Below are 24,287 nucleotides of genomic sequence, written 5' to 3'. Positions count from 1 at the left end.
AGAAGTTGGAAATTGTGGCTAATCAATTTACATTGCAGTCCTCCTTGCATGAGCCTTTCCATTTTATTTTGACTGAAATGAGAACTGAATTCTGGGAATTAGATTTTATTTCTTGCATTAAAAGATATAAGCAAGTTAAAGTTTAATGCACAAGAAAATAAATGAAAACATTAAAATTAATTATTCAAATTTAATCTGTTCCTCATTTTTAGAGACCTATAAATCTCAGTTCAGCATTGCACTTCAGCCATTTAGGCTGTGTGGTCTTAAAAACTGGAGTAGAGACTTTCTATGAGGAGCTTTCTAGACAATTTGATCATCTGTCATTTTACATTATATCACCCCATTATTGCACAGATTAAAGAGAAACGCTTGAAAAGACAAGTCAATGCCACATTTCTAACAAAAGCAATGTTTATAAAATGCAGATCTCTTCAATGAACCCCACTTGATTTTAATCATCACATAGCAGGGATAAAAATAAAAACAGACACTTCTGTAAGTTTGTTCCATTAATTAGTTTATTACACCAACTTCAGGACCACATTGCCCACAGAAGACTGTAGCCGCAGTTTGGTAGGGTTTTTACAGCTCAGGAAGAGGCATTAGCTAACTTATTATATTAACATAGAATATTATTTTTTACAGAACAGTTAATACCCAAGATAAACAATGTCTACTTGAGGCAGAAGAAGAAGAAGCCAGATAGTATATATGGGTTCTGGTTCATATGTGGGTGGCTGAATGCTGATCTTTACTCTTTGAATTAAATACGAGAATTAATGTTGTGATGTTTCAAAACAAAGTACCAGAAGCACTACCCAGACTGTAGCAAAGTCAGTGTAAATACTGGTAGTTATTTCAATATGGTTTTGCCAGAGTGTATGGGGTAATGCCTGGGAGTAATCCATATTATGCATTGCAGTCACTAGTCATACACCTCCATGTTTGATTTGAGACAAATCTTGGTATGTAACATAACAAAAAAAAAAAAAAAAAAAAGGTAATGGCGCAAAGAAATTGCACCATTGGGAATGGAATATGTGGTATTCTCCACAACATGAGAATTAAGTAAGGGCACATGAGATTAGCAGTCAGTATGTTTATAGAAATAAAGTAAACATCCCATACGCTGTGGAATCTTGTGGAGATCAAATATATAAGTAAGCTCATCACAGACTCAGTAAATTCATGGAGGATAAGTGATTGTTCAGATACAATTTCAGAAAGTCCTTAAACCAACCAGATATAGGAAGGTCATTCTACCAGGGGCAAAAAGTGCTTTTTAGTTTTCCTAAGTTTTAGAGCTGTCACAAACAGGATACTGGGATCAGCTTTGGTCTGACTTAGTCCTTCTTGTTGCTGGAGACAGCACACGATCTTTGCTTCCTGACAGAATAAAACCATGAATATTTCTTTCTTAGAATTGTAGGCAGCAGTGGCTGGTAGCCATCACTGTCAGTTCTTCTGGAAAATATTGTCTATTTCTATTCTCTTAAAGAAAACTCATAATATTGTAGAATAATAGAATCATAGCACCATTCAGATTAGAAAAGACCTCTAAGATCATCTAGTCCAACCTTTAACCTAGTACTACTGACAAGTCCACCATGCTAAGCACCACATCTATACGTTTCTTGAAGACCTTCAGGGATGGTGACTCAACCACTTCCCTGGGCAGCCTGTTCCAATGCCTAACAGCCCTTTCAGTAACGAAATTTCTCCTAATCCAACCTGGATCTCCCCTAGCACAACTCCAGGCCATTTCTTCTAATCTTAATCACTTGATGCTTGGGAGAAGAGCCTGATCCCCACCTTGCTACAACCTCCTTTAAGGTAATTGCAAAGTACAATAAGGTCTCCCCTGAGCGTTCTTTTCTCCAAGCTAAACAACCCCAGCTCCCTCAGCTGCTCCTCATAAGACTTGTTCTCTCTATATATGTTATGAAGCAATTAAGTATCTAAACCATAACTGCCAAAGCAAGGAGGAAAAAAACAAAACAAAACAAAACAAAAAAACCCAACAACAACAAAAACTAGTAGCTAAAAGTACTTGCATTCAAAATTGCAATGAGTATAAAATCTTACCATTGATGGTGACTAGCAAGTACCACAGTGTTTGCCATAGCACAGAGCCCTATCATCCTTTCAGTGCCTCCTTTACTAATCTGTCCTTATTAAAATAATGTAAAGTGAAGACTAGAGAGGGGGGTCAGGTTTGTGCAACAAGAAGCATATCCTCATTACAAGTGAGCATTGACCTCTCCAGAGCCTATTCCACTTGCTACTTACAGGCTGTATGAACTGAGCATGCAGGAATTTTATGCCTTCTGCACCCCATTTCTTCTCTGTATTGCCCATTAGCGGATAATGAAATACTGCCCGCTCTATATAGATAAGGAAAGTGTGTGTGACTCAACATCACAGTTGAGTCTTAAGTGCTTGCACAGAGATTAAGTGAAAGGCTAAATGGTTAAGACAACTGGAGAGAAATATAGATAAAAGTTGTTTGTCTCACCTTGGACTTAACTGTACTGTCTTTCTTAATTACTTGGTTATACACTTGTTTAGTTCCCTTCCTGAGCTATATCTAAAAAAAAAAAAAAAAGAGAGATGAACAAGGATACTTGAAAGTAGGTACTTGATGATGAAGTAGACTTAATTTCCACCTGGAAAACAGTCATGTTATAAGGAATATGAGAGACAATTACAAAAAACAGATCTCCCATTACAAGAAGTAGAGAACATCAACAGTGGGAGTCAGATTAATGAAAAAAAAAACAAACTACTGGGTGGTTTACACCATGCTTGATAGACCTGAGAAACTCTGACTAATGGTTTTGTGGCTGTGAGAGGTTGATTTGAATTCAGTGGCAGACTGGACGAGAACTCATTCAGCCCTTACAGGAAGAAAACCCTTTAAAATTACTAAATAGACAAAACACGTTAGACTGAAGGAATTCCCTTACCTGAAAATTAATGGAAAATGCAGGTGTATCAGGCTGAAACTTATGTACTTTGTCTTTTCTATCCGCTTTTGGCCACTTTTGGAGGCAGAGTTCAGGGCTCTTGGTCCAGCTTGTGCTCTTATGTCAGTCTTCTGCAGAGACATCTACCATACACATGAAGGGACGAGAGCTAGAGGAGAGCACAAGTCAAAATAGAGAAAAAATAAAGTGAACAGGAATGTGGGGACAGAATAGTGATACTTCATTAATCTTTTTTTATTATTATTTATTTTATTCTGAGATCTCTGTGTAATTCTGTTGTTTGGAGAACTGCTTTCAAAAATTGCTCTCATGTAGCTGGAAGTAAATCCTCAGTGCTTCGTGACAAACAGGGGGCATGTGCCTCTGTGTTGTGTCAGTCAAAGTAGTTTTCTGCACTCAGCTTGCATGATCTGGTTGTCTCATGAATAGTGACAAAAGACTGATTTATCAGCTACATGGATGCTGCTCTGATTTTATAGGACTTTCAGCTTTATTGCTGCAGAATCACATCCTGCAACTGTTTCTGCAACTTACAATGGAATTTACTCTGTTTTGTAATCCTGTGAGGATTTCATTCAACTATGACTCCTTACTACGAACAGTTGCATCTGTATTTTTTAGCAGAATCTGTGCAAGTCACTGTCGCTCCATCTGAGTCATCTCTCTTAAAGAGAGTCACTTCCAAAGAGTAATTTGTGCTTTCATGAGATAACTGAGAGATACAGAATGAGCAGCGCTCTGGAGGAGGCTGTTCCTCTCTATTGACTCTCTACTCACTGAATTTACTCAATTAGTGTTGTTTAGAAGCCCACCTTTCAAAACAAAGAAGTCAGGTGAGATAAGAGTACCTCAGCTTCTCGTTCGATATTTTTATTTTAAGTTATTTTTATGTAATTATGCAACTGATCTGATTTCAGTATTCTTAGGGTAATAACCTGAATTATGTTTCTACACAATAATTTAAATGCCAAGAATGGTGTTATTCCAGTATGTTCTCCTCTGAAATCACCAAATCACATTACCAGCTAGCCCTCAGAAAATGGAGAAAATCTTGGGAGTTGGCAGCCAGGGCAATTACCAGTAGGGACAGATAATACAGAGTGTTTGGAGCTGTTTTAGCAGATCTGTTGGTTCCATCCATGACACTGTACTGTAAAGAAGTCCTTCAGGCACTGTCAGATGGCCAAGAAGGACTGCATTAGAAAAGTGTGATAAGTACCCAAGGTCTATAAGCATGTCTTCTTGTTTAGATTTTTATTTGTTTCATGTCCAGCACCGTACTGTATCTTTCATTAAATGGCTGAAGTAGCTTCAACATAGGATGAATTACCTATGTAAGCAATTAAGTGGGTAGCCACTTTTTGCTGTTACCTAATCATTTTACTATCAATATTTCTAAACTCTTCAGTTAACTTTATGTGTGAGACTGTCAAGTGATCTTCACAATATTGTTTCTCTTATTAAGTAAAATTGAGCAGAGAAGTTTACACTTTATAAAGGAATAAAAGAGCAACTATGTAAATGGACAAAAGAGGGTTTTCCGTGGAAGGATTTTGAAGTGTTACTAATGGTATATGAAACTTTAAAGGTACTGACAGTAGCTTTGATTTGTATAAGTGACAATATTTTTCAGCCTGGTTAAATAAATGGCTGGAGAATAATTGGCAAGCTTGCTGATAGCAAGCTATGTACAAAAAGCTTAATTTACTGCAACATCCAAACATGTTTGTGGTACATTGATGAGTAAGTAATCAAGGCATAGAACATAATTAGCTCTGTCCACCATAAATGTTAGTGGGGAATGGAGGGCAGGAATAGAGATTTAAAATCTGATTACTCAAATCTGCATGGCTCTTTTAGTGCCAGACACTCTGTTATTAAATCCACTTGCCTTAATAACAGTTGTAAAATATCATTGTCAGAACACACTATAAAAATAGGGATGGCTTATGTAGAATTTGGTGTTCAATTACAAATGTCACAGGGAAAACAGCTTGAGTGAATTTAGAAACATGAGCACTGTGAAAAGTACTGAAAAGTAACTTCATGAAACGAGCTTCAATCTTTCGTGACAGCTCATAGGAATCCTTCACTCAGAACCTGAAACACGCTTCACTCTGCTTTGTTTCACACTGATCAAGGTGAAAGCAGGTTGTATTAACTGAAGCTCAGAGTAACAAAAACGTGTGATTTAGGTTAAGATATCATGAGATAACAGAATGCCTAACTTTCCACTGAAACAATATAAGGTAGCTTAGTGGTTGGGGGGGGCGGGGGGGGGGGAGGGCGGGGGAATCTGATAAGGAGCAGAAGAGGCAACAGGCAGATGCCATGCAAATAAAGACCTTGTCCACCCAGCAAAAACTAAGCAGATGCTTATAAATTGTCTGCTCCTGTCATCACTTGAAATGATGGGGCACGGTGAGGTAGAAAAAGTTATGTGTTACGAACAAGGAAAGAGGAAGAAAGTGTTGCTTATAAGACTTTTTTTTTTTTTTTTTGATCTTGCATGGATGCTGCAAATTCATGTTTGATCCCTTATTTTGGGCTTAATCTTTTCATCACATTTATTCTGTATTACTTCTTGTACACATGTCCATATTAGTACATATTTATGCCAATATGCATTTTTACAAATTTCAACAAATACAGAAATACATATTTTTTTAATTTAACATAATAGCATTATCAATGCATTTTCATTTTATTTTTACTTCATTTTATACACACATAACAATTAGTACATCTATGTTTTCCATCCCCCATACTGAGCAATGTCTAGCACTGGCTCTGCTTTCTTTTGGTTTTGGTTGAGTGTATCTGCTCAGAGGTATATTCTCTATATTCTATATTCTAAACAGTGCCAGCAAACAGTGCCCAAGGGCTCTAAAGGATATTTTAGCCAGCTCTGCCTTTCTGAGAGCACCTGAGTCTGAAGAAGCTACTTGTTAAAAATTCAGGTTCCCATAGAATGACCTAGTGAGGAGTTCTGAGCACAAGCTCAATTACCCATTTCCACCAGCTTTGCAGACTGAAATCTTTCCCCATTCAGCTCACAACACCTCTGCAGGAAAAGTGGCTTGCCTGTTTTCCTTGGCTGGAGAACTAAGTTAGCAGGGTCTGAAGCTCAAAGTGACTGTGGCTGCTGCCAGCTTCCTCTGGGAATTAGGAACATATTGCAAGACCTCATGAGTCCTTCTTGAGTAGCTGCATTGCAGGGGATGAAGTGGTGTCTCTGGCTCTGGAGAAAATATGTAAGCCTTAGATGATGTTCAGATTCATCGATCCGATGTGTTGCATTATACTGGATGACACATTGCAGTCATGCACTGGTCACGTTGCCAGAGTAAAAATTAAATCAGTTATCCAATTGAGGGGAAAAAAAAATGCTGTCAACTGAAGGCATATCTCTTTTCAAATTCATAGAGAGGCTTTGCTCAATAGCTGTAATCCACACCTTTGCACTTCTACAAACCACACCAAAATTGTGGGATTTAGGAGGGGAATTGGGGTATCCTGAGGTGCATGTTGATTTTATAATTTAAGTATGTCACTTCAAAGAAAGAAGAAAAAAGGGAAGAATCTTTTAAACATTTTACCAGTGAAAAGCAGCACAGGTGACATACTCATGTTAAATGATAAGTCTGCCTTACTATAGAAAAGTCCAGTACAATATCCCTACCATGAAAAATAATTCATAGTAAGATAACAGGAATATAGTCTGCCTTGAAACGGCAGCAGCCAGAATCATGTTGCCAACATCCTGCCAAACATCCTGCCAAAATTTTCATGTGGATATTACATCCCCTTAAAACAACCAAACGTCTGCATTCACACACCCTAGCCCTAGACCAGTGCCTTGCAGATGGACTTCCCTTGTCCAGGTAGGTATCTGCTGTCTCTGTGACTCTGATGCTCCTCTACCACAGCACTTTCCAAGTCTTCCGCGATGATTCATGAAAATCATGGGAAAGTAGGGGGCAGATATTTCTTTTTTATAATGCGAGGCGCTGCCCTGCTTTGGGCAGGTACAAGTTGTAGGCATGTTGGTTTGGAAGCAGTGCTCAATGCATCCGTGACAGTGGAGTCGTTTATTGCTAGTCAGTATTTATCGCTGCAGCTAGGCAAACAATCTGTGATGTTTCAGCACTTCTGCATTTATGCAATCACAATGCAGCCAGATGTCAAGATTTTAAATCAGTCATGGTGCATATACTGTAAATATTCCACACTGATATGCATTTAAAGCTTATATATCAAAAAAGAAGCACAATTATGAAGCCCGAGAAGTCTACATTCACTAGCTCAACACACATAACTTGGGGAAAAATAATTGTTTCTGACACAACCAGTTCAATATCAGGGAAACCAGTTACAGCATGTTACATCATAACTAATTTCTCTTTTACAATGCCTCAGTTCATTACCTTAACCATCAAATGGAGTAATAGGTATTTAATCTCTGCTCGTGTTAGCATATCTCTCGTCTGTGCTTCAGTGCAAGTGAACGTTCTAAAATTCATATCTCTGAAGGAAGGTTTGTAGTGGTGAGCTTGGTATAACACATTTTAAGCAGTAAGTAAAAACTAGCAAATAACACTTTTTAAATACTTCCCTTTAAGAAGTAAACTGCTGATTTTATTCCTCTTTGGAGGAAAAAAATAATTTTTAACATAATTAAGCAGATTGCAATAGGCACAAAGAGGACTAGATTTTTATATTGCTACCTTTCATTGGTGAGATTGTTTTGGAGACAAATTATAAAAAAAATAGACAGTCTGACAAGAATGCTCCTAATTGAGCAGCTGTGGGAACTAAACCTTTGTTTTGTGCCTGTCACTGGTGTTTTAGCTGCTACAACAGCTTCCAGCTTTGTGTCAGATGGTAGCAGTGGAACAAGAGACATGCAAGGCTAATCAGTGTGCTTTTGGGAACTGAGAATAAGACACAATATATTCCCCTTTGGAGCACAGGAAAACTACAGTAATTTAAGATCACACCTGCAAAAGGCAAAAGAAGGTTCCCTGTCTCCCTGTTCCGTGCATGAGCTTGCAGATAGGAGACAAACCTAAGCACAGTTGATATATGTGCACCGTTTTGAAATGCTATTTTTAAAATGTTATGGATGGAAGAATATTTTCTTTTTAAATCAATTCAGATCATCGTAAATATAATTCATCATATTGCTTGTATTTTACAGGGATTTAACTCACAGAATTTTTCATACCAATTGGAGAGGATGATATTTGCAATAGGAAAATATTCCACCATTATGCAGAATGCCACAGTGATGAAACCACTGCTCCTGTACCCATCAGGCATGATGGTTGTTATCTACAGTTTGATTTAGAGCAGTAGGAAAAAAAAAAAAAAAAAGAGATTTCTCTAGAACCTTAGTAGTATAGGAGTATAGAATGAAAGTATCAGGTCAACATGTATTAGCAGGTCTCTCCCTCTCCTTAGATTTTCAGGTCTGCAGCAGCAGGATGCTTACTCTGTGAGAATGTTCTTCTTCGCTGACTCTTGTATAACTCTTTACCTATAGTAATCCAGTTTCAGATTGCCTCTTCTTCCGTCACTGAGATATCTGTCAGCTCAAATGGTCTCAGGTTTCTGCATCAGTGGTCTCTCTACCCATTTCTGAGATTTTAATCAATGCTTTTTGCCTAATAGAAAGGTTCTCAAAGGAGATAGGAAAGAAATTATGTTGACAGGGTGCTGAGGCCAGCTGTGCCTAGGAGAACAGACTGGGCCTGGTCTCAGCCTGCAGCTGTGAGGAGAACAGAGAATTCCTGCTCAGTGAGGAAATGGCATATGAGAATGGGATAACACCAGATGCACAGTTCAAAGAGAGGACCACGAGATGCTGTCTGATGGGACGATGTCTATAACAGTGGATAGGAGCCTTGGACAACGCTGACCTGCTACTCCCCAGGACAATGCAGGTTCCTGACCTCCATCCCTTATGCCTCTATTCGCTCCAGAGGGGCCACGCTGTATTTCCCATCTCCATTCCGATAAGAGACTTCCACAGGGAACAATGAAGAGGAACAATTTAAAAAGATCTACTTTTGTTCCTGTTACTATTTGTGAGCAAAAACTGAACAAGCCAGCTGCAAAACACCCATAGCCTCAAGCTGGCAGATGCAGGGGCATTCTGTGGCTCTTAACATTCATAAGAACTTTCAGAAGCTGGTAAGCCCTTATTATATCTCCATCTACAATCAGCTGCATGGCAGGAAAACCTTCCTGGATCCAATTTCAGGATTATCTGATAACAGATGCCAACTAGGATTGGACTGTGTATATAACTATGAACCTTATTTTTATGACATGATACCCTTGGAACAATTAGAACAGCAACTTGGTAGAGATAAAATTATCAGCATTTAGGGAGAGAAAAATGGATGTCACATCCCTTCTTAATGTTTTGATTTTCTGTTTAGAAAAAGCTTGTTATTCCAGGGGTTTGTGCAGATAAAAAAGTATATTACAGAGCTCTCCAGTAAGTAACACATAAAAATACTAGCAAGCCCCATCTCATTTCTTTTAGTTCAGCACTTTCTTTTCAAAGAGATTAGTTCCATATTTCTCTGGGATCATTGCATTTCAACTGCTTTACAGAAATAAACCTAACTTCTCTGATACCCAGCCTTAGAAACAATGGGCATGATGAGCAAATGAAATACAATCTGTGTGGAACGCAGTACATTTCTTGCTGTCATGCTGGTAAATTTTAAGGTGCACCTGATGTGAGTTAGGTTTAAATGCACTTGTCAACAGGTTAAATGCATTTTCAGTGCCTGGTAAAATTCTACAAAATCTTATTTTTGTCTTTCTTTGGCCTAAATTATTTTTGTTCATTTTTTAGAGAAGTCAGAGTGGGTGGGATGATAAAGGAAAGGAATGTAAACTGGTGCAGAAGACATTGATAAAAGAAAGTGTTCAGTATTCCAAAATGTATGAGGAAGCATGGATGTGCATAACAAATAGCATATATTTTGCATGCATCAATGACAATGTAGCTGAGACAAGTTTTGCAGAGAAAATAGACATATCTTATGAGGCCAACTGATATTAGAAAGAAAATCATGCTGTTAATTTTGGCAGTATGCACTACTTCCATGGTATGCTGAAGCACTGATAGTTATAGCTACCAGGCCAGCACAAGACTGGGTCCTGTTGCTCTTAGATGTACCCAGGACTTCTGCAAGTCAAAAAATAAGAAGAGTTAAGAAACTGGGAAAATGGAGCTGCCCTGACAGGTGATAGTCCATTTCTAATAAAATTGAACCGTAAACTTGTAGAATAGCTTGAACTTGTCAGGTAAGGTGTCAACTGTCTGCTCACTACATGTGCTGTCACTGTGGGTGCTCAGGGGCAGGAGCTGTCATCACAAATATTCTCCAGAAATTCCACATTGAAGCTGTCAGGCTCAATTATTTACCCCAGTATTGGCAAATACTGGGACATGAAAAGGCCTTGTGCCTGTGCAAAATATTTATTCCTTTGTAATTTTGTGTTGGTGTTTTTTGTTTGTTTGTTTTGTTTTGTTTTGTTTTTTGTTTTTGTTTTTTCCAAAACCAAGCACTAGCAGCTATTTTAAACTTTCTAAGTGCAACTGCATTGTTTTATGATACTATATGGCTATGACATTCAGAGCCTGCAGAAGAAAACATGAAATGTGGACTAAATAAAATAATGTGAATATGTGTTTTTAATATTTCATGTGACTTTGGTGACTAATACGAGGTACTTAATATCATCCAATGTCCTTGTCATTGGCACCACAATGCAAATGGAACTTACCCAAGTTATGGTTGTGAGCTCTTAGCTACAAGTGCCCCAGTTACATCAACCACATAATCTTGTAGAATTTTATAGCCTTTTTTTCACTAGGTCACCTACACTGTGTATCCCAGCCTATGATTTTCTGTACTTTGGGAAATTTACTTTTCCTACTTGTTGTCAGCAATGTTTTTCTTTTTAAAATTTGCTTCTTCTTCCACATGTATTTACAACCTGATCACAGTTGAATTTATCATGCACACACGCACACACAGATATATAAAACACCCTGATGTTGGGACACAAAAAGCTACGGAAAGGGTGGGGAAATAATTCACAATTCAGAATTTTGATGGAGAATTGAATTAAGGGCTGTGTTTGTGAATATGCTCATGTAACCCAAATAACATCTTCACAGTTAAGGAAATATTAAAACCCTTAAGAAGAAATTTGAACATACCCTTCTATGTAAGTATATATATGTATGCATATTTATATAACGGAAGAACCCTTTCACTTCAAGGGACTTTCAGCATACAAAAGAGAAGTGTATGCAAATGCTCTGAAAGATCTGCCTTATTAAAAGCCAAGGTCATCCTCTAAAACTTAGTTCAGAATTACTTTTTTAGTTTCCAACGAGCCCTGCACGAGTCGGCTGCGCAGCATCAGGAGCGAGTCACATTCCTTGTTACTGCACGTGTCTGTGATGCTTCGCCATGCTCTGCTGCGCTGCAGCCAGCAAGAGTCCCTGCAGGCTGCTCCTCCTGCCTGCTGTCAGGAGCTGGTGCCTTCCAACAGCATCTCAAAGAAAAGCTATTTTGAATCTGTGCCAGTATTAAGGCTCCGGCTGGCCTCTGAGCAATAGAAACGCAGCCAGACTTCAGCCAGGAGATAATTTCACCTGCCACCAAAGCCAAGGGGGCTTTGCATGAGCTACAAGAAGTCCCAAGAAAATGGAAGGGATTGTGTGGTAGGTTTTGTTTGGTTGTTTGTTTGGTTTTTGTTTGATTTCGACGTGGCAGTTGCCCATTTTGAATGTGCATTGTTGGGAGAAGCAAAGACTGCTTTTCTTGAAGGCTCCCTTTTGCAGCTGAATGTGCAATCAGAAATAGAAGCCAAGAAACAAAGAGGAGAAGATAACTCTGAAAGCCCAAGTGCTCAGCTCTGATTTAACCTCTCACCTTTATGCTCTTATGCATCAGCATAATTACAGACATATGCACCAAGTATCGCTTTCAAACCAAAGTTCAAATCATGTTGTCATTATAGGATCATCATCTCATCCTTAGAAATAAATTACTGAATATAGTAGATGCTATCAGGGTTCATACAACCTGATTGCAGTGGTAATTCTGGAAATGCTGGGAAATAACACATTAGTATTTTTTTTCTTGTTTAATTTAGAAATTATTTGCATCCTTTCTAACCCAAATCATTCTATGATTCTATGATTCTAAGCAAAACCATTGCTGTGCACAAAGCACCCTCTTTATATTAAGAAAACCAACACTTTTTGTAGTGGATTTTTTTTTTTTTCAGCCTTCCCTGTTGTTCTTGCTCAAGATAGAGTATGGACTGTTTACCATGGGGAATCACACAGTATTTTTAAATCAGGGTAACCCTTAAGTGCCTTTTTCAATCCCCATTTTGATAAGGGGCTTCTAAAGTCAAAGTATAGGTAGGAGAATCTTCATCTGTCTCATGTCTTTGCAGTTCAAAGGGGTTGAAATATCAAAGTTAAAACTCAAGTTTTGTGGGGATGACCTGTATTTTTTTCGGGGTGGGATCTCTGACCTGTGATACAAGCAGGTCAGGATCACTGAGCTGGTAATTGCGTGTGAACTCAGGATCTCTCGTGCTTATGGGTGCGTGCAGTGCCCAGAGCTAGGGTTTTCATCGAAGCTGGTGGGTGTAACCACATTCGTACTCATAAAGCAGTGTGCTTGTGTGGGGGGTTAGGGCTAACACGAGGATGCTCCTTAACCCCAGATGAAATGCAAGGCGGTGCTTACTCTGAACGAAATACTGCCACCCAGTTTCATTAAAGCTTTAAATCTGGTCAGTTCAACGCATAGCATTAGGTAAAAATGAAACAGTTACATCCACTGTGTGTATAACCTTAGGAGTGTCTTTTTCTCCTCAGCTTGGCAAGTCCTTTTTGAGAAGAAGTGGTGGGAATCTATCAGTACAGAAAAATACTTAAGATTCCTGTAAAAATGACAAAGAAACACCTTTATATTAATGCCCATGTTTCTTTAAAATATTTTTCATGTGTGTGTGTGAAAAATTAATATTTTCATTATTGAATGCCATAGCACATTTGAAAATTATGTCCTTCTACAGAGTCATCTGGCATAAGCACAATAATGTGTTGCAAGTCAGTATGCAAATTACCGCTGATTTGCTTTGTAGTAATTGAGGTATATTTTGTGCTGCCTACAGAGCAAATAGTTAGGAAGCCGTCCACTCTGTGGAACAGAAATGCATGAGTGAGAAACATCTATTTACAGTCAGTGGAGAAAAGCTGTAAACTGCATAAGGGTAATTTTTTACTTGAATTCTAGATAGGAAACTATGCTTAACAGGCAGTGTATTTCAGCGATAAGCCAAAGATCTTTTATTTCTGTCTGCCAGCCAATATAATAGCCTGCTTTCTAGTAGAAGTTAATTTATATTGACATGTTTTTATCTAGACTTTTTACTGGTAGATGCAATTGGCAGGTGTTCAGGTTTATTTCTGATTTACACCTCTAAAATTATTTTTTAACCATCCAAGTATGAAAATGGATGTGTCACAACATCCTCCACATGCCTGAAGCTGACTGAAAATTTCCCTTTCTTCCAAGCCTTCCAGAAAAGTGTAGATTTTTTTGACAGTAAGAAGTAGGCTCTAATAAATTAGACTTGTACCTACCTGACAGAGCAAAGGCTGCAGGAGCCATTTAAAAGATTAATCTTTGGGATGGGAACACTGGGAACACAAGGAAAAACAAAAATGAAAACAAAATCTGGTGGATCTACAGGTAAAAAAACATTGCTCAGAGCTGAAAATACTTTCTTTTTAGATTTCTTAATGCAAAGATTTCACAGACTTCATTCTGTGTATGTTTGTACTCAAAACTTCCTAAGTTAAGATTTCAACTTCATTAATAATTAATTGATCATCTCCTACCTTTCTGCTGTTTTTTGGTAGACCAGACCTTACCCTCAGTGCTTTGTCTGTAGCTCTTTGTTAGCTGTATCAGATGTCAGTAGGGGTTGCCTGTTTGTATGTGCAAATGTAGAATATTGCAAATATTCGGCTTCAGATATTCTTCAAAATCCCAAAGGTTTTCTTTGGGTTTGAACCTTGTTTACTATAGAAAATAGTTATGTCTTCGGAAGAACTAGGTTGACTTTTCTAGCCAGAGCTATATATTTCTCTTTTTCCGCCTTTGGCTCAGAAAAAAAAAAAAAAAAAAAAAAAAGTAGTTTTTTTATTTTTCAAAAACATTAGTTACAATTAGGTGTAGCCAAAGTACCGCCAGGGAATTTTGTCACTTAATTTATCTTCATATATTGAAAAATGATTAAAGTGTTTTTACTAACCTACTCAGTGTGAACATGGCATAACACTTGCTGACATCAAAATCCTTTGTATGTTAAGCATAGGAAGCAGTAAGCATGAGGTTAGCTACCTATATTGGAAATGGTGGTAGCACAATTTAATACTTTAATAATAATTTACAAAATTAAATTCCAGTGGTATGTCACAGACACTAAGAGTCTTTATAACAGCCACTAACGATCATTAAGTTCCTTCTGTTTATTTCAGAGGGGTTTAGAGAGGCTTTACATATAGGAGCCTATTCTAGGTTTAAGTTACAAAAAAATGTACGTGTGGTTTGTTTGTTTTCTTCAGTGTAGGCACTGCAGAGCATGATGAAGAACCATTTGCAGGTGAGTGAGACAAGGGTACAAAAGACAAAGCAGGCTTAGAAAATGTGTGGGTGACCTGCCAGAAGGTCCACTGGTCAGTACGACTCTTAAACGGCTGAGGCCTTGGTTGCTGCCTGACCACAGGTGGCCACAGGTGGTGGCAAAAGAAGAGCCCATGGTGCAGAATCCTTTCCATAACCCTGGAAGTGTCTTGTGCAGTGTTACTTGTGGAAAGTCCTCAGATTGAAAGTTGTTTCACACCTCATTCAGCTAGAGCCTAGGCTTCCTAGCTTAATCAAAAACATCAAAAATCCTGTTATAAGGTTGTGTAGCAGCCTGAGATGGATGGATATATTTTTGAGAAAATCTTTTGCATTACATTTTCTTACGTTCTCATATTGACTAGGATGCAAAAAAAATAAATAAATAAAAAATGTGTCTGAACTGTTTGGAAGTTCATTTGATTGAAATTCCTCATTGAAAATTTGTGTGATATTGCCCTATCGACCAGTTATTGTGCAGCTTTCATCAGGAAAGGTTTCTTAGCTCTAGAATGACATAGATGGTAAAAATGAAAGTTATTGAATTGTCACTTTTGTCTGGAATGTGGAAGTCCATTCTCACAACCCTACTTTTTCTTACCCTGATCAGAAACTGAACTAGGCCTTGTGGGCCTAGTGGCCAAGATACACATCAACTACTTCAAAAGCACAATTTCTTGTCTCATTTCTCTCTGGACATTTTGTTTTTGTTTTTGTTTTTTCCTTCTGTTTATCTCAGTAAAAAGTGATTTGCTTATTGTTTAAACCTAGGGGACACAGGACAATAATTTCCCCCATAACTCTAGGCTTGGTCAACAATTTTAGCAATGTGTTAATCCCTTGAATCAGTTGTGCCTGGTGCTTTCCACACACTCTGCGGTAGGTGCAGAGAGCTGATAAGCGTTACAGGGTGCTCTGAAAGCCAAGAATATACACCTGTGTCAGATCACAGACAGAACTGAGTACCAGGGTTGGATACATCCTGCCAGTAGCCCATTCTTATTTTGACCAGAGGTCTGTTTATGAAGCTCTAATAGGAGCTCCAGGATGTCCTTTCGACTGATAACAGATAATCTTTCTTATGTCCTGGAGAATGAAGATTATTAAGCCTCTTAATTGTATTCAAGCCACTACATCACATGATTATTGCCTCAGAAGTGCCAAGTGATTTAGTCTTAAAGTAAGAAGAAATTTGATTTTTTCTGTTAATCTGCAAAAATTCTTTTCTAACTAAAAATTAAATACATATATATATATTACCAAAGGACATTCTTAAATTGCAGTGCACTGATTTTCTTTATTTCTGCAGGTTATTAATAGTGTATCACTGGGAACAAAAGCCTGTCCTATCACTTGCAGGGACAGGGAGGTGGACGGGGGGGCTCACTGTTGTTTTCAAAGCCTTGTAGCACAATTTTGACATTTTTAGTTTATTGCTACAGCAGCATAGCTGTATGAAACCAGTTATGCATAATAATCCTGGCTGACAGATGGGCAAAGTCATTCTTAAAAAGAATGGCTGAATAATGCTGTCTTGGCTTCATTTCTTATAAAAGTAAGAGTCGTACACTCAGAGATTTTAAAAACAAGGAGGAACTTTCAGCCTCAAACCCACTTATCTTCTAGACAGATTCAACTTTGCTTACAGGCAGATTTTTGTTAGTACTTCAACAGTTCACTAGTTATATTAATTATTAGTCACTTTGCAGTATCTTGTGTGCAATCTTATCTTTAGTTTACTTGTTGATCTATAGCCTGCATACTCATAGATTATTGGGACACTTTTATATACTGCAGAATATATTTGCAACGTTATTAATCAGCTGAGAAAAAAACGACCAGGTGAATAATGAACTTCCATATTACCAACATTATTTTTCATTTTAAAAATAAAATGGGCTGCTCATGTGTAGGTGAGTCCATTTATGATCTTAACATTTTACAAAGATATTTATCAGTCCTGCAATAAAAGGTGTTGCATCATTTTCTGTACTGAAAACTGAGCATAAGTTGCAGTAATTCAAATCTAAGGAAGGATTTTGCTTTTCCAGTCATTGCATCACAAGCCTTTGATTTCAGTTTAAAACCCGTAATGCACTGACAAATGCCTCAAGACAAATGAAATCTGAAATAACTAGATTTCTACTGATTGCTGTTGAAAAGCTTATGCTGTTTCGAAGTGCTGCTATAAAATGTTAACTTCCTCATCCTTCACATTTCAGGTTATCAGGTGTCATTCTGAAGCTTATTGTTAAATAGACCACGTTTCCTCAAGTTTTCTCCTGTGTGCATTTCCCATGGATCTGCTGCTGTTTTACCAGCTCCAGCACCTGAGATGCCCTGCAGTGGTCTTTGGTAGAAAATTAGGGAACCCCCAGATGGGACAGAGCCCACAGGACAGGCATTCAGGAAATCTTACAAATAAATTTGCTCATCAATTTGAGATATCTTTTAGTAAAATAAGGAAAGGGAGCAGAATTCCTTGTTCTTCTCGGAATCCAAAGACAGCAGAGCACGCCCACCTGGCATCTCAGGATGATTGGTTCCTTGTTCATAGGAGGAAAGACAAACAGAAAGAGAAATAACTGATATTTTTCTTAATTCATTTTTTTCTTTGGTAGTTGTTCTTTCCTGTGTTTTATTTTCATTTTCAGTCATACTCAAAAACTTCTGACCAAAAATTATCAGCATCATTATAATTAGTAGAGCAATAACTACATTAAATTATATCTTCCAGAAATGTACTGCTGAAGGGCACTTCTTATTGTCATCCAGTTTTATACACTTCTTTTGCCTTTAAAGACATGTACCATTACGTGAAGAACTGAATGCAAATGAAAATTTCTACACATTTACATATCTATTTCTAGCCAGAACTAGGTGCTGGGATAAGTGAGTTGTACTGCACAGTCGGGGCTTGCACCAGTGTTCAGTAAGTAGTTCATCATGAACTACCGATGATTGTATTCATACTTTTTTTTCCCCTCTTTATTCTTTTAAATGACTAAGTGCTGTTTTGTCCTTGGCTTTCCTGCAAGAACTCCAATTGATTCATCTAGCACAGAATGGTATTACAATTTTTTTTATCAACTCTTTAAAAGTGTCCTGTAATGCAACCCAAAAGCTTCTTCTAACTCTACCAGATGTCTGAGCCTGCTTAATCACTCGTAATTTAAGGGACTATTTTTAAATCTCTTGTCATCCTCACAAGGACTGGTAAGCTTTGAATATTACAAAGTAGATACGAAGGCTACTGCTGTTTAATGAATGGTTTCTTGACCATCAGTGACAAATGCAACAAACTGTGATCCTTTCTAAAATCCGCTAATCACATTTTGAGTAAAATTACTGTTGTACACAGGTGTGAAACATTCAACGTTATGAGAAAAGACTATAGATTTAATCATCACTGATGTTATAACTTTGATGCTAAATTCTCTTTTACTTCAGAATACATTCAGGCCTGGATATGCTGGGTATTGCCATTTCCTACTAGGACACGAATGCCCTCTGATAAGTTGTGGGAGTTACCAACACTCACAGAAATCATTCCAGTTTGCAGGATCAGTATGAAAACAGCATTATCCCATGTGTGCTGCAGGCAGGAATTACCAGAGGGCCTCTGTGACCTCAGAACATCAACTGCGTTAGGTTCCCATAGGAAATGGGTAGCAGCTCCCCTTGCTGCTCTTAAAAATCCAGATCCTAAGGCTAAAGTTTTATTTTATTTTATTACATTTTGGCATTTAAGATATCAATAAAATGAGATTGGTCATGGTTTACTAAAGTGTGGTTATAAAATGTTGCTCTGTAAGAAACAGATGCTGTTCTTAAACTGGCTGTGCGGTGGATCATATAGATTATTTATCTGAATGTTTTTCATAAAACACTGAAAAAATATAGTAATTCAGGTATTCTGTTTCCTTTTTTCCCCATAATACCTATACCTTTCCCCATAATACCTATACCTAATAGCGATTACCAAGTACGTAAGTACATTAACGAAGGATTCACACAATCTGTACAATGTCAGAAGTAGCTGCTACTTGAGGAGTTTCTCATGGAAATGAAATGAATTGTGAGCTCCTTCGTGTATGTTTTATGCATCCAGATTTCAGAATAACAGTGTGGAATCTATTTTCTGATAGTCCATGCAGATTTCAAGCAACAGGCCTCATACCCTAGTTTCTAGCTTTTAAATTGTACTGAGGAGAGATGAAGGTGTATGGTATTCTTTCTAATGTTGCTTCTTATATGCAGTTGCTGCAGTTATAAAGCAACTCAGAGGAAATGTGTTCTTTAAGAAGAGGCAAATCTGAGTAAATAATAAAATAATAGTTGTATTTATTACCTTAACCTACAGGACTAGAGCTATTAAAAATATAGTAGCATGATGTTAAAATAACGTTGAAGTCTAAACTTAAATTGAGAAAGAAGCAAGCAAAACAAACACCACATTTTTAGGAAGAAAAAGAATTGCATTCTTTAATCTTTTTTCATCTGAAAACAACCCATTTCCACCTAGGTACATGAGTAGAATTTTAATTTTAAACATATACGAAGTAATATGGCCCCAGTTAAATGTAAATACATTTGTAGTTTATTTCATTTTGAAAGTATAAAATTCCTTTTTAGATGTATATTAAAGAAAATGCACTGAAATGCCTATTCCTATCAAATTATTATGGCTTCTTCTAGAGCACTTCCTTTTGCCTCGTAACTGATTTTTGTACTGCAATTGTCTCAAGTTAAATTAATAAATACTTACCTTCATAGTGTATATCTAAATGTTTATACTGACAAAACTGCTAGTTCTGAATCTGCAGTGGTAATCCTGATAATAAACCAAGGATGTGTAGTTGCTTTTTTTTTTTTTTCTCTTCGAAGTTTTTACATGCAATTAGGTGTGATGGATTGTAGTTTGGGGTAGTTTCTTTTTTGTGTTTTTTTTTTTTTTTTTTTTTTTAATCTGAACCTTTGGAAAACAGCCTGAAATGCTAAGCTTCATAGTTTACAAGCAAGACGTGCTGCTGAAATTTTGTTAGTAGCATATAGATGTCACCCATCTGCAGCAGGTACTGTAACACCATCAATTTTCCTATTATCTCCAGTGACTGGGCATGGAGGCGAATGCTGAATGTCTTAAGTCCGGTGCAATACGATAAGGAGAGCTGCAATTCTAACTTCATGGTGTAGACACTGCAAGCCTTTCACTCTCTTTTGTAGGCTTCAGTGCATATAGCAACAATCTGTGTATGCCAGTTTCTCCCATAAAAAATGTGGGAATCAAGGTCTTAGATGAAGAGTGGAGAACCTGCACAGGAGAGCTTAAGGGCGTTAGACTGTCTTGGTGATATGCAGGTGCTAACCACGAGTGTCTAACATTACCTTAAGCATACGAAAATATATGAGACCTCCTCACAGGGCAAGCATATATGATAGACTGCTCTGCATCATGGTGACATAGATGCCATGCAGAAGGCCATGCAGGCCTTCTTTTTCAGTCTTTTACAGGCAGGTACTGGCAACACCTTTCCAGTGTTTCCCTTATGCTCAGATATGTTGGACCCAGATTTCTTCCTTCTCATCCCTGGTACTTCTACTCCAAGGGACTCTTATTTGGTGAGTAGGAAACCCAGAACTTCATCTGTGTTATCTGGCGATAACTGATAAAAAAAAACAGCCCACAAAAACACAAAGGTAACTGAGCATGGGACTAGCTATACTGGGAGCAGAAACATCTTTATAAGGAGCAGACTAAAATGAGCTATTTAAATAATTATTTAAAAAAGACAGATTAACTAACCAACACCTTAACTCTCACCAGTCCTGAGATCTTCTATTTCATCTCTCTCCTTTGCATCTGAGAATTGAAGCTGAGATTATAAATGCTGAGGTGATTAGATGCAGAGCTGAAGGTCAGCTGAGAGCCACCTCACCATTATCTTCATTGCTTAATAGGACCCAGTGCCCCCTGGATTCTGAGGGTTCTTCTTCTCTAACATTGCAATGTAGACAAGGAAGTGAGTTATTTTTTTTAAGATTGTCTCCACTTTTCATACTTTGGTTTACATGATGGAGTGTCTTCAGAGAGCATCACAGAGCATGATGCAGATTCTTTTCAGATGAAATTAAGCCAAAAGACATGCTTCAGAAATTTGCCCGGACCAGCTGGAAGTAAAATCACTGTAGCACACACTGTGTAGGCATCCTGGTGTAAATATCAATTGCTTTGCTTTGCATATCTTCACCCATTGCACTCTGCTGCTTGTCCATATAAACGTAGGCTACCTGTGCCTACGGGTTTCCCAGTCTACAATAGTGAGTATGTAAAAGAGGGAAAAAGTGTGTTGGGAGTGAGGAGGGAATATTCAGAGAGCTATAGCAGCTATTTTGTAGTGCATTGACTCCACATGTACCAAGTTTCTTGATGTAATGGATAACCAAGCCATTGCCACGAGGAACAGCTTGAGTCCAGAAGCATTATAACTGTGTTTAAGCACAGTGCATGCTGTACTGCTTGCCAATCCAAACTGGCTTTTGGGCAGCTGTTCCCAAAAGTCTAAAAGTGTCATATCCTTATGTTCCTGCTCTTGGGAGGAGGGAGTGTTGCCAAGTTGAAGGTATCTGCATCTAATTGCAGTTCTCTAAGAGCCCAGCTTCAAAGGTATTTATATGAAAATTCAGCACATCTGCAGAAACAGGTAAGGAAAGTCAAGTTTTTTTAGCTCTGGACCGCTCACAGCAGGGACAGAGCACTTGTGTGACTTGTCCCCTGATCAAGCAGACCTACTTACAGTGTAAATAGAAGTACTAGTCACTCTGTGTCTAACTGCACACTGCCACACAGTTCACGGTGCACATCCATGTAGTGGTTCATTAAAAATGTTTCATATTCAGGTGGGTTTATCTTTGCACTTTTCTTAAATTCTCTAAATCACACTAAATCATCTTTAACATCTGAAGCAAGGTCGGAAATAGATATTTACAAAGGAAGCAGCTATAGCCCAAGAGAGTTCTTCCAGACACAAGATGTTAAACTGCATTTTGATCAGCTGCTTGTAGGAATGTAGATTAAACTGTACACCATGGTTCTTCGTGTAACCAGCTAATGATCCTATCAGTTGCAGACTAATTGCCTCCACCTCGCTCTAAATTCTGTTGCACTAAAAAAGCCAAAGTCACATTCTGATCCGGTTAATCACATTCAGCTTTGAAGAGCACACAGTGGTTGTGTGTTAATTCAACTTCTCTCCCTGGCAATTTGTTTGATTGCCTGTTACTTGCAATCTGCACTAACTGAATAAATGTGTGCTGCATCCTGATGGGAAGTTCTGACATTCTGTTATTTTAATGCAGATGTTTCCCCTAGAAATTGGGGTAAATTCTTCTCACCTTTCTGCTCCAAAGTACTTTCAATAGGAAGGATGAAAAGAAAGGGTGTTATAACCCTTTCCAGGAGGTAATAAAGCAACACAGTAAAAACAGCTTTTTGTTTGTTTTTGTTTTTAATTATGGGTTAAAAGGAGTCTTTATTACACAAAGGTTTCTTATTGACTTATGGAGAAACAAGTAAATAAGATACTAAAGTAAAAGAAAAAGATGTGGGTGCATCCTTTTGTTCTTTTTCTCCATCTTCAGCAATTTCTATTATCTGTACTGTCAAGATGTAGATAAGACCCTATCTATTAATGCCTTCTTTTTACTTTCTCTCTTTTCTTCATATAAGACACATGCACACAAACATGCACACACAGAGACATATTCTACATATTACTATGTAACAAGTCTTTGAGGAAAAAAGAAAAAAGAAAAAAAAAACATGCTAAATTATTTTTCAGCTTCCCACATCATTTTTCTGAACAAGAGTACAAGGCCAATAGATATGTCCTGTAAGCACAGAACAGTTGTTACTAGGACATTTTTATTAACTCTGGATCTGGGTGATAATAAAGATTTATTGTGATTTTACCTCTGAAATCCCCTGAATATGAGTAAGACTTTTTTTCTTGTTCTGAATTTCGGTGAGAAGAGAAATACTCTGAATGTCATGGCCATGTTAAAATAAATATTTGTGAAATTCTTTTACATACCTTTTGACATTTTAAAAATAAGCAACTGGTTTTTTGGATGCATTTTTTCATGTTAGCAGGAGATGTATTAACTTTTAGTATAGGAAACATCCTCTGCTTAAAAGAAGTTACACTTGGAAAACATTAATGTCAAAATTATTTATAAACAGCATCTAAATTTGACTCTGAAATTTAGTGCAAATGCGGCCTAAAAGTGTGGTCAAATTAATGATTCTCTACTAGATCAGCCTTTCTGAAAAACAGACTACTCATTCCAGCTCCAAAAAATATTTGGAATTAAGGTCTGGAGACTGGTGTTTATTAATTCATAAAAGACTCAACTGATTAGCGGTATTTAGCTCCCAGAGGCCCACTTCGCCCATGGAAGCCAGCCTCCTCTGCTCCTTATGGAAGGAAGCAGTCTACGAGAGCATCCAAAGCAGGCTGCTGCTCTGAGGGATCCCTGGTTCAGTCCCTACTTGTCTCCACTGAGCAAAGAGAAAACAAAAATAGTTTCTCCTTCCAATGGAAGGAACCCTCCAGGGGTTCTGGGTTTCTCCTCTGAGGAACTTTGCTGCTGTTGGATGGCAATAAATGCCCTTGTTTTGGTAGAAACAAGACTCTTGGACCATCTCTGGGCAATGCCATTTTCCATTTACTGTCATGTTTTCTCAGCTTCTAATTTATGCCTTTTCTGGAAAGGATTTCCTACTCATTATTTGCTACTTGTCTTCAAGTGTTGGGGCAGATGTCTCCAGTATTCCTTGTATGATTGCTCTGAACAGTAATTATTCATCTTCTTTTCTTAAAAATGCAACCTTACACTTTTCCACATTTTCATCTTTATAGGGTTCAAACTGTAGTACCCACAGCGTAAAAGAATTGGCATGACTTCTTACGCGTGTTTATTTTTTCTTCTTTTCTCACTATTAATTTCTTGTGCTTTCACAGCTGTTCTTCCCCCTTTCCCTACATCTTCATTGAAAATCTGGCCTGTTCAGAGCGCTTCAGTTTCCCAAAATTGCAAGACTGGGTCTTCAGAATTTGATCTGCCAAAGATCCTTAATTCTTTGGCCTTCTCTTTTAAACTTTTTTTGGTGTAAAAACATATCCCACATCTTCTCTTGGAATTCAGCAATTCTGTCATTTTACTGTAATTTTTTACTATTAGTCTGTCTTGCCTGATTTAACAGACAATATTAAAAAAGGCCGACTGCTTCACAGCCATTCATTGTCTGAAATAAATCTACCTTTGTTCTATTTTCTGGGTTTTATTTTTTAATTTTTATTACTGGCTTAATCCTTTGCAGGAGGATAGGGAATGAAATGTGAAGTTTTACCTTCACATTTCCAGAAAATGTCAGTTCTGATAGGGAACTCCTCCATTCTTCTTCTAAAAATATGTTATTAGATCAATTTATTTCTGTTGTTCTATTCTGTTCCTTGATCACTTTAAGCCAAGGTATCTGGCCCAGATC

At 37.7% G+C, this 24,287-nt stretch overlaps 1 protein-coding gene across 2 annotated transcripts in view; it reads left to right on the top strand.

Moving 5' to 3' along the window:
* Positions 1-24,287, top strand: part of EDIL3 (EGF like repeats and discoidin domains 3) — a 265,674-nt gene that overhangs the window by 226,421 nt on the left and 14,966 nt on the right. The window lies entirely within an intron of this gene.

Source organism: Cygnus olor, chromosome Z (assembly GCF_009769625.2).
Source record: "Cygnus olor isolate bCygOlo1 chromosome Z, bCygOlo1.pri.v2, whole genome shotgun sequence".
NCBI lineage: Eukaryota > Metazoa > Chordata > Aves > Anseriformes > Anatidae > Cygnus > Cygnus olor.
This window is presented reverse-complemented; position numbering and strand designations above follow the sequence as displayed.